Below are 12,240 nucleotides of genomic sequence, written 5' to 3'. Positions count from 1 at the left end.
GTGTATATTCTATGTAATCATTCTTATTAAAGTGCTTGAATTTGCAGTAAGGCAACTTAGGAATGTGACAAAGACATGGAGAAAGATTTGTGAATTGGCAGTTATACTTATGGAATCACAAGGTGGCATCTGCAAAAAAATCTTGTTTTATGCAGACAGAATGTCTATCACACACCCTTCACCTACACTTCATGTTGTATTACATAATCATCTCAAAGGTTACAAGACAAAAGAAAAAAGAACTACATGGCTTTGGCAAAACTCAAGTATTTATTCTTCTTAGCAAGCACTTTTGTTCTGGGAAAAGTGGCCATATCCCAGATAAGTTTGCAGTTTAATCAACTTGCTCAGGTCAGTTTGTGAAATATGGTATAAGCACAAGAGCCAAGACAAATTAACTCACACCCATGCTTTTACATATATTATTTTGAAATTTGTGCAGTCACTATAGCCACAGTAAGTTGCAGAGAAACGGTTTCATTCGTGTTACATTGTAGCAGGAGACATCATCAGGAGGCGTTGTTGTTTTCTTGCTGTCTTCTATCAAACTTCAATGCCATTTTGGTTGCCACAGAAAGCAGAGTAGAAGCTATTCAGCATAAACCTAAAAAAGATAGTAGCAATTAAAATCAATCATCTCTTGATTATTTTCTGTTTTATTGACTGGAAGGATAAACAAGACAAAAAAATCTTTGCTAGAAGAAGACCTTCAAATGACAGTTGAGAAGAGCTTATTAAACCTTAAATTAATCTGATATGAACTGATCAGAGTGCTCTATTTAGTGGCATCTGCCAATGATACTAAAACTATGAAAATAGAAAAGAAAAATCTGACCTGTGCAAAACTACAATATACTGTTTTAACCTAGTGAATTGTAAATAACAGTAGTTATGTGTTTACTGTTTTTAAGGTAGGTAAACTACAGCAATGCCTTCTTTTCAGCTACAGTGTTATGCCTGATGACACAAAAAATGGAATTGTTAAAGGTAGGGATCATTAAGAAGACAAAGTGACATGTAATAGTCAAGGAAATACTGGAGGATTAACATAAAAAACACAAATCCTTTCGGTTGACAAAGGGGAAAAAAGAGTCACTGTATCATGAAAGAGATGGTGAAAGAGTACCCCTTGGCCCAATTTCATATTGTCTTCAGTCTGCCTCCTCAGCCATTGTACTGGTGCATGGTCATTTACCAGGTAGAAATGTTTACCCAGTAAATATTAAGTAAAATGTAAGAAAAGTTATAATTGATGTAGATACTCTCCTTCAATGGAAGAATATATCCTTTTCTGCATTGCTCAACTTTCTGCTCATATAGCACACATTTCTCCTCACCTGTAATGCCATGGGACAGCAATATCTTCAAAATCTACAGTTGATGTATAAGTATATATATATATATATATATATATATATATATATATATATATATATATATATATATATATCTAAACTCGTCAGCTAAATCAGAAGTCATTAACACAGCTTCACAACATAAGATGCTTTTTTGTTCATTAGATGCTCTGTTTGGCTCAGAAGTCCTCTGCACCTTAACAGGAGCTTTATCCCTTGTGAGATCTGTCAACAGACTGGCAATGACCCAAAACTAATGCCAAGCTAGTCCAACAGAAAGCATTTATCTGTTTTTTGTTAGCAGGCACAGGACAGTTTTTCATGGCTTGTATATTTTCTGATCATGTTGTTACATTCCTTTTCCTATAAGGTATCCATTGTGCCTAGATAACTCCATATCAAAATTAATGTTCTTGTATCTGCAATCAAGCCTGCCAGGCTTATGGATTCTAATACCCCCTGCACTTTCCATAATGGAGCTTCCAGGCTTCTGAATGAATAACCGTGTCATCCAGGTGTGCTTCAGCATAGTATGAAGGAGGTTTTAGTATTTCATTCTTCAGGTTCTGAAAGGTGAATGAAGCTCCATGTAGGGCAGATGTCAGTGTTGTGTAACAAAATAAGCTGTCCTGAATTACAAAGGCTGTTTTTTATTTTGTCAAAGGGGAATGTGGTCTTTGCTCGTATGCCTTCATGCCTTCAGTTCTTTGTTGTCAAGTGTATGTCCTTCTCTAGGTTTTCTATAAGCTCATTGTGTGGATGCATTAACCATCAAACTTTAAAATGTTATTTCATTTCCTAGAGTCATTACAAAATCTAATACTGCCATCAGGTTTAGGAACTGGCTCTGTCTGGCTGCTCCAATCACTTTGTGACTCTTTAATCACTCCTAGGTTAAGTACCATTTGAGCTTCCTGAGTATCATTGTTGTGAATCGGTAAGGTATCACCTTACCTGCACTCCAGGTGTGTCTGCACTGTCTTCTATTAGTTTAGTTCTACCACTATTTTCTAAAAACATTATTTTATTTCTTAAGGAACATTCACTTACTTCCTGCTTTTGTACTCTTGACAGCATCCACTAACTGGTCCTCAGAAAGGGACTGTGTCATCCTTCCTGTATAATTTTCAGCTTCCAATCTGACTAAAATGTTTTTTTTCCATTTATTACCATGTCCGCAGTAGATTAGTGTGATAGATTTGTGCTCTGTCTTTCCTGGCTGTCTTATTATAGTCCATTGCATTTATTCCTTTAGTCACCTCAAATGTCACTTGCCAATTAACCAATATGTTCTTGATTAAATTCTCTAAACTGGGCAATTTGTATTATACAATGACTGCCCATTAACATTCAAAAATTAGCATGCTGATTGGTGAGCCCAACTTGCATGCCCATTGTAAATCTGAGGATATACCAATGTAAAAAGGCCCAGTCACTTGGACTTTCTGCCATTAATATATGCCATACAAATTGCACTTTTCTTTGACTTAAAAAATAAATTTACAAAACTGAAGACTTGAAACCAATTAGAGAGATGGGTAGACAAATATAAATGGATAATCAGATATGTTATGCAAAAACAGAGAAACATATGTGATTATCCTTTGATTTTCTATGTTCCATCTCTCCCATATCTTCAAAGTCTCATGGTTTCTTTTCTTTAATTGAAAACAAAAGCTAATTCAAAAAAAAGCAATGGAGATCTTCCTTTCTCCTTTGTTTCCTATACACAGCACCCAGTACACAGCACTGATGTACTGCATATGTGGAGGGATGAAAATCTCATATGCATGTGGAGTACATCCGAAAAAACAGTGGGATATCCAAGGAAAGCAGAAGAACACCACAGAGCCATCATACAAAGACATTATTTAGGAAAAGTAAGTAATTTTTTTTTCTAAAATAATGTCATTGTATAATAGCAATAACCGACTCCATGGTGTGGTATATTGATGATTTAACCACAGTTGGTGTGGTTTAATCAAAGCCAACTGTGGGTAAATCTTCAATATACCACAGCCATGTCATCAGTTATTGCTATATTATAAACCCATTGTTGCATCCACTGACTTTAGTACACGTGCTCCTTTACTATAGACATGACCAGCTGAAATCTATCCTATAAAGTAATGAAGTGTCTATTAAATGTTCAAATGGTGTTTTCTCTTCTTCCCCAGTTACCTCAGCAATGCCAAGCAATCTTCTTAGATGCCTGATGTATAAAGGTTCAAATGTAGTAAATGCATTTGAGACACAGACTGTGTGCAGTAAGTAGTGTAACAACTGGTACCAGTTTTTACAATCTGCAGTGATCATGTTTCTTAGCATGCATTTCAGTGTAGGTCACTGGGTAACAGACTGACATCTATAACTGTTTGACTTACAATCCCTGCCGTATCTGATACAGTATCGTTGACAAAAATGGCATGCTTTGGTCAGTAAGAATGTCTTTATAGATACCCAGGATGATGAATAACAATGCTATTTTTCTTTTTTCTTTTTATTTTATGCATTTGTTAAATTGGTAAACCTACCAGACACAATTGTCCATTTTCTAGAACAAACAGAAAGCATGGTGCTATCTCACCTCTGTCCTGGTCATTCCTGAGGTACTCACCTGGATTTCTAACCCCTGCTTACTTCTCATTTTCATCTCTTTCCTATCTTCCCATGTTCAACCTCTAATCTTGTCCAAAACTAGATAAAAACAACCTCCACATCACCACAAGTAGCTTACAGACACAAGTAACTATTTCTGTACTGATCTGTTGCATGATGGCTCGCATAGAGCATCATTGTTGGTTAGTGATCAACAGAGGATAATGCTAGTTGTCATCCTATGGCATAACAAAGAAAACTCCTACACATGCACTGAGACTTTGTCACTGATCGTGCACCTGAGATGACTGTCAGTGTGTGTCATAAAGCAAATCTGACAGAAATAAAAGTAATATAAGGTGATTACATCTTCACTATCTTTTTCCATGGCTCAAAATATTAATGATGTGAGGAATTTATCCTAGTGCACCTGGTACCGGTACATAAGAGCAAGCAAAATGCAGCATTATCAGAGAAACAGGGTACAAGAGTTCTTCTTATTTACTTTGACCACTGAAAGTGCTTTTGTTCATGCTATAACCTATTTAATTAACTAATGGGTGACAAATATCAACAGATTCTTCAGAATGTCTTTTGAGAACTTAGATATGTTTTAATAATGTTACTGTTTGTGGGCTTCTGTCTGTCTACATACATTCTTGTATGAATATGAGTTAAATAGGATTTTGCAATCCTGTTCTTTGTTTAGGGTACCCATAGCAAGTTCTGGTGATGTGCAAGTGTCGATCATAGGGATTTCAACTGTCATTGCCTAGTTTTGCACAAAGAAAATATGTCAAGCCTGCTAACATTCTACACCCCCACAAGCCTCCTGACTGTATGATATCAAGTTTTGCAGCTACTGCAATTTCAGCTAAACCATGGCTGCTGCTACCCATTGCTATATTCATGTGTCAAGCATGTTAACACTCAGCACTCCACAAGCCTCCCAACTGTGTGATATCAAGTTTTGCGGCTTCTGCAGTTTCAGCTACACCTTGTCTGCTCCTACCCGTTGCTATATTAATGTGTCGAGCCAGTTAACACTTTGCACCCTGCAAGCCTCCCAACTGTGCGATATCAAGTTTTGCGGTTCTGCAATTTCAGCTAAACATTGGCTGCTCTTACCCAATGCTAAATTAATGTGTCAAGCCTGTTAACACTCTGCACCCCGCAAGCCTCCCAACTGTGTGATATCAAGTTTTGCAGCTACTGCAATTTCACCTAAACCTTGTCTGCTCTTACCCATGGCTATACTAATGTGTCAAGCCTATTAAAACTCTCCACTCCACAAGCCTCTCGACTGTGTGATATCAAGTTTTGCAGCTACTGCAATTTCAGCTAAACCTTGGCTACTCCTTCCCATTGCTATATTAATGTGTGTGCAACTCTAACTAAGTTTTACAAAACTTGTGTCTCCTATGGTCACCTGCTGCATATCACCGAGATCCTCTGGTATCCCCTACCCCTTCCCACACTGTTCTAGGATTCTAGTTTCTTCCTGTCTCTTAACTTTTTTATATACTTATTACCATATGTTTTTAGCTGTAGCAGATAGTTTGGACTCCTACTCTTTATTTGCCTTTAGCTCTCTGCAGTTGCCCCTAATTGTAGTCTTAAGCCATTTTTGTATCATCGCCACTGTGATGCCCATGCCCTGGCCCAGCAGTCAAGGAGCATCAATCCTCCCCACTAACACCAGAGAGGGCATCTCATATATGAAGGAAAGGATAACAAATACACACAGTAAAGTACAATTTCCCTTAAGAGCACACAGAGCTCACAGTCAGTCTGGGGCTGGTTGCTCCCTTGCTCTCCAGGTCCCCATTAAGACTCCCCACTGGCACAGCTACAGGGTCCAGATCTCAGCCTAGCTGGGCAAGCTAAAACCTCCAGTATCCACTCTGTCCAACCAGTGCTTCATGCCCCTGCCCAAGTAGCTGACACACACACACACACTTTGAGATAAGAGTTTGTACAACTTCACAGACATTCCTGGGAAAGGCTGGCACAGGTTCTCCAGCTGTGTCCCTATTACCTAGACTATATGGTAGTAATCCCTGCCACCACCCAGCTAATATTTACCAGCAACTCAAAGGCCCTTAAAAGGGTGTTCAGTTATTACTGTGCAATATTATTATCCAATAGTAAGTGTGACTACGCAGTCAAGGCTTATGAGAGGGCCTTAGTACAGGATCACTTATAAGCATGGACTGTACTCTAGAGCTTACATTATCTCTACCCAAAACAGCCACATTTGAAAGGGTTTAAAAACATTTAATAATGTATAAAAACACAAGACAATACTACTACAATACAGTGCTATTCAAGAGTTCAGAGATCACAGAGAAATACTTAAAACAATACAGTAGGAAAGTTCTGATATGAATACAGAAAAACACTTAGACTAACCTTTCTAGTTCCTAGCTACTTCTCAAAGAAAATACAGTTCCAAAATAACTTACATATAGAGCAAAGGCAGAGTGCTGAGTTAGATGGTCAAGACAAAAATGTGTAATGCCTTCTGGTTCTCTCTGTTTAAATTGAAATTGCAGTTCTGATAAACATTACATCATTCTTACACCTTCCTGGGGTTCCCAGGCCAACAGAAACTGCATTTACATTATTTTACACCTAGGCAGAAACCAGAGCAATAAAGGACATTCCACATGTAAATTCTGGTCATTAACTTTAGCCTTAAAACAATAGGCAGGAAGCCTTCATCTAGCCCGGCTGGAGCTGAATTGTAAACATCAAAGACAGTCATGAAATAATTTTAATTTCAAAGGACAGACAAGAAATGCTTGACTTTGCTTTCTTTACAGTAGAGGGCAATGTTGCTACATTTCAACATTTCATAAGATTCTTACATTTAAGAAAACAAGTCTGTAGTTCAATATTCATATTTACAAATGACAGAATTATGTGCAAAATTCTATCTGGCCAGGCTGGCAGCCTTCACCCATCTCTACCAGTTATCACACTTTTTCCCTCCTGGAAAACTCAAGCTAGTTTTTCAAGTGCCCCTTGAGAAATGCTGCTTGAAAGGGTCAGGTCTATCTGAGTATACCTTACCCCATTCCCTGCCTTGAGAGCTCATCTGCATTGGCATTGTTAATCCCACTGCAGTGCTGCACTGACATATCATATGCTTGCAACCACAGGCTCCATCTTCACAACTTGGTATTTTGCTGGCTGGCTATGTTTAACCATATTAGGGGGTTGTGATCTGTCATTACAGTGAATTTTCTTCCATACAGATAAGGCTAAAGATTTTGCAGTGCCCACACTATGGCTAGACATTCCTTTTCTACAGCTACATAGCATTCCTCCCTGGGTTGGAGCCTATGACTGAGATAAACCACTGGGTGCTCTTCTCCCTCTGAAGAAATCTGGTAGTCCCCACCCCATTGTTTGAAGCATCCACCTGCACAACAAATTATTTGGTGTAATCTGGACTGGCTAACACAGGGGTCCTCCAAAAGATTCTTTAAGCTTCTGGAATGCCTGCTCACATGCTGGGGTCCACACTACTTTAACTGGCCTGTTCTTCCTTGTCAGGTCTGTGAGAGGAGCAGTTATGGTACTATAACTGGGGATGAACTTTCTGTAGTACCCTGCTGTCCCTAAAAATGCCCTCACCTGCTTTTTGGTAACAGGTGCAGGCCATGCCTGAATAGCTTCCACTTTGGCAGGTTCTGGCCTTATCTTACCACTCCCCACTCTATGTCCTAGGTAGGAGATCTCTGCCATACCCACCTGACATTTACTCGGCTTAATGGTCAACTCTGCCCTCCGTAGTGTGTCCAGCACCTCCCTGACTTGTTGAAGGTGCTCTTGCCAGGAATGGCTGTAGATGGCAATATCATCTAGGTAAGCAAGGGCAAACCCTCCTGCTCCTGCTAGGATATGATCTACCAGCCTCTGGAAAGTTGCTGGGGCATTCTTCATCCAAAAGAGCATCTTGGTGAACTCATACAAGCCAAAATAAGTCATAAAGGCTGACTTCTCTCTAGCACTGGGAGTCAAGGGCACCTGCCAGTAACCCTTGATAAGATCAATGGTTGTAAAATACTTAGCCCCACCCAGCTGCTCTAGGCCCTCATTTGTCCTAGGCATGGGGTAAGCATCTGACTCGGTGTGACTATTTAATTTCCTGTAGTCCACACATAACCTAGTGCCACCATCCTTCTTTGGCACCAGCACCACTGGGAAGGCCCAGGGACTGTTAGACTTTTGAATCACCCCTTGTTCCAACATCTCCTGTACCTCCTACCTCAGAGTCTGCTTGACTCTCTCAGGCACCCTATAAGGGGCCTTCCTAATAGGCCTTTGGAGTCCTGTATCCAACTGGTGCTGCACCAGGTGGGTGCACCCTGGTTTCCCAGTGAACATGTTCCCAAACGCCTACAACACTGCTCAGATTTCTTGAACCTGGGTAGGAGATACCTGCTGGGACATCGCTACCCCTTCCACTGAGGTGTCAGTCCGAGCCTCACTGAGATCAGTCACCAGATCTCCCTCAGACTCCTCCTGCAAGCCACTGCAAATGTTCAGCACAAGGGCCTCCCTATCATGGTAAGGTTTCATCATGTTAACATGGCACAATTTGTGCCCCTGCCTTTTGCCTAGCAGTTTCACCATGTAGTTAAACATCACTTTCTGTTCTTACCACCTTGTAGGGTCCCCCCAAGCTGCTTGCAGCTTGTTGTGTCTGACAGGAATGAGAGCCATTACCTGCTGCCCCACAGCATACTCTCTAGCTCAATCATGCCTGTCATACCACACCTTTTTCTGTTGTTGGGATTCTGCCAGGTTCTCCTGGGCCAAGCCCATGAGTTCCCTGAGCCTTGTCTTGAGCTTTAGGACATATGCCACAACAGACTCCTTGTGAGGTTCACACTCACCTTCCCACTCATCTCGAATTAAATCTAGAGGTCCCCTCACCCTATGAACATACAGCAATTCAAAGGGTGAAAAACCTGTGGATTCCTGTGGAACCTCTCTGTAAGCAAACAACAGATGGGACAAATATTTGTCCCACTCTCTCTTAAACTGATCTGCAAATGCCTGTAGCATGGACTTGATTGTAGAGTTTAAGTATAAGAAACTAAGAGTAATGCTACTCAACACCAGAAGTCTAAACCTCAAGCAACGACACGACTCTCCTCTTCTGATGGAGAAAGAGCATATCTGTGCAGTAACAGACAGAAATCTGGGGCAGGGAGAGCCCCCCCCACACACCTAAATTATATATACATGCTTTCTTTTGCCCCAACCCCAAAAAAAACAAAAAAAGGGGGAGGGGAGATATTCATCAAATTCATCCACACACACAGGTTGGTGGGCAAAGCACAAAGCATCAGAGACTATCCATGTGCAACAAACAGTGGTAAAAAAACTGCCCAGTTTATAGCCTGCTGCAGACCCACCCTCCCAACCCCAGGAACCCCACTAGGCCTTTCTGAGAACACTGGAAAATATGAAGGTCTCTCCAAACACCATTATATAACTACCAAACATAGACTGGGAGCATTACTCTAGCTCCAACACCCTAGCCCAAAGGTTCCTAGAATTTATAAACTCAAATGCTATGGAACAACTTGTTACCACTCCCACAAGAGGGGAAAACATGCTGGACCTGATCATCACCAATATGGGGACTCTATGCTCCAGACCAGAAGTGTATCCCTCACTGGTAAGATCAGACCATAAACTAATCTCACTGGATATTCACATCCCGACCCCCACCCTGCCCAGAAAAAGTGAAAAACTTCTAAAGCAAATTTCACACTCCTCAAAACCGATGTGGAATCCTTCAAAGCCCCCGGGCCTGTGGAAAATATGGCCCAGACTGCAGAATCCTTTATAAACGCATTCTATGAACACCTTCAGGAATGCATGGATCATCCCAAATAAAACCAAGACCCAATCCTCCAAAGGCAGACGTCCTGTCTGGTGGACCCCAGCCATAAACAAACTATACAATAGAAGGAGGAAGCTACTAAATGATAGAGCAAAATCCCAAAAAGGGAAGGCATCACTGATCAGTCTTAGCAAAAAACTACGGGCACACATAAAATTGTCTAAGGCCAGCTTCGAGAGAAAAATTGCACAGGACACTAAGGATAATCACAAGGCTTTCTTTAGTTATGTTAGGAACCTGGGTGGGAATTCCCAGATATGCTCAGAATTAGTCCAAAATGACAAAAAATACACTGAACCCACAGACATTGCCAACATCCTAGCTGACAGGTTCAGCGCAAACATCCCCCCCTCCCCACCAAAAGGGCAAATATCTATCCCAGCAGAGTGCTGCCCCCCTGACATCTCAAATGCTCAGGTAAGAGCCGCCCTCTCCAAAGAAAACACAGCATCAATGGGACCAGATACATGAACTCCAAGAAGAGCTAAACCCAAACATAAAACTACTGTTCAATCTCAGCCTTACTACAGGATATGTGCCCAAAGAGTGGCATACAGCAACAGTGGTCCCTCTCCATAAAGGTGGTGCCTCAACGGATCCTGGAAACTATTGCCCCATAAGCCTGACTAGTTTGGTCTGCAAAGCTATGGAAAGGTTCATCATGGACCTCATAAATAAAGATATTGGGGACCTACAGACACTGGATCCTACCCAGTTCAGCTTTGTTAAGGGCAGATCCTGCCTCCTAAACCTGGTTGATTTCTTTGAAACAGTCACCAAGGCCATTGACGAGGGGAAGGTGGTCCACACAGCCTACCTGGACCTCGCAAAAGCCTTCAATACAGGCATTACAGATAAGCTCACCAGCTTAAATATAAACCCCTATGTCACTAGATGGATTGCAAACTGGCTCAAGGACAGAACCCACATGGTTAGAATTGCTGGAGCCATGTCAGACTCCAAACCAGTTACAAGTGGTGTCCCACAAGGCTCAGTCCTGGGACCTCTCTTGTTCGGTATATATTTCTCGGAGGTACAGGCCAACACGGAAGGACTGTGGCTGACCAGGTTTGCAGATGACTGCAAACTGGGTGCCATAATCGACTCTCCAGCCGACACAAGCATCCTCCAAATGGGCCTCATAGAAACAGACAACTGGTGCCAGAGCCATGGCCTCAAGCTAAATGCCAAAAAGTGTATAGTCATCCCATTTGGCAAAAACAAAGTGCAAACAAATTACCACATAGGTGGTAATCCATTAACTACAGAAGAAGTAATTAGGGACCTGGGGACCCAAGTTGATAGCAATCTCTCATTTGACAACCACATGGCCAAAGTGGTTAGAAAAACATTTTATATAGTTCACCTTATCATGAAGGGATTCACATCTAGATCAGGGGAGGTCATCATGCCTCTTTACTCATCCCTCATCAGGCCCATAATTGAGTACAATGCCCCTTTTGGGATGTACCTTACCAGACACCTGCAGCAACTGGAAAGACCCCAAAAGTACCTCACCAAGAGGATCAAAGGGCTCAAACAGATGCCATATGCTGCCCGGTTAAAGAAACTCCAGCTCTACTCAGTGGCATACTGCCTGTTCAGAGGCGATCTGTGCCTGACGTATAAGGCCATGTCCAACCCGGAATTAATGGACATGAAGCACCTCAGAAAATCCAAATCCCATCGAGCTACGCACTTGAGAGACTTGAACCTCAGCACTGAAATAAATAGGACATGCTGGAGGGACAGATTCATAACCCAGAGGCTCCATTCACTCTGGAATAAAATCCCAGTCCAGGTTAGGCAGAGTCCCTCATTGACTCTCTTCAAGAGGAATCTTGATGAGTGGATGGGAGATCGTAGGTTTACTCTGGGTATCACTTCTGTGTCACTGTTAGACAGAGGCACAGTATACTAACCTCGAAAAAGGGCATAGCAAAATAAATTTAAAATGGGTGGCAAAGGCCAAACACATTCTGGCTAGGCTTATAAATGCCCTAGGGCAGATAGCCTAGTATGAACCTATGAACCTCTCAATAAGACCATTAGTCTGGGAATGGTAGGGGTGGTCTTCATGTTCTTCACCCCAGAGGACTTTCACAGACAAGCCAGCAGGTCTGACATGAAATTGGCACCTCTGTCAGTCAGTATTTCTTTTGGGAAACCTACCCTGCTGAAAATCTCTAACAAAGAATTTGGCACCTTCTCTGCCTGAATGGAGGACAAAGCCACTTCCTCCGGGTATCATGTAGCATAATCCACTACCACTAGGATATACTTTTTCCCTGTGGAACTTTGGGTATTCAGAGAACCCACAATATCCATAGCTACCATCTGAAATGGCTCCTCAATCACAGG

The 12,240-nt window shown here is 41.6% G+C and overlaps 1 long non-coding RNA gene across 1 annotated transcript in view; it reads right to left on the bottom strand.

Annotated features, from left to right (window-relative positions):
* Nucleotides 1-251: 251 nt before the first annotated feature.
* The window catches only part of LOC122798899, a 31,585-nt gene continuing 19,596 nt past the window's right edge, over nucleotides 252-12,240 (bottom strand). Inside the window, exon 2 of the long non-coding RNA XR_006364335.1 lies at nucleotides 252-604. This is a non-coding gene — a long non-coding RNA (uncharacterized LOC122798899). The remainder of the gene's footprint in view (nucleotides 605-12,240) is intronic.

The sequence above is a fragment of the Protopterus annectens genome, chromosome 3.part1 (assembly GCF_019279795.1).
Source record: "Protopterus annectens isolate FY-2018-M chromosome 3.part1, PAN1.0, whole genome shotgun sequence".
Classification (NCBI taxonomy): Eukaryota; Metazoa; Chordata; order Ceratodontiformes; family Protopteridae; genus Protopterus; species Protopterus annectens.
The sequence above is the reverse complement of the archived record's forward strand: the minus strand, read 5'-3'. Positions and strand labels throughout refer to the sequence as shown.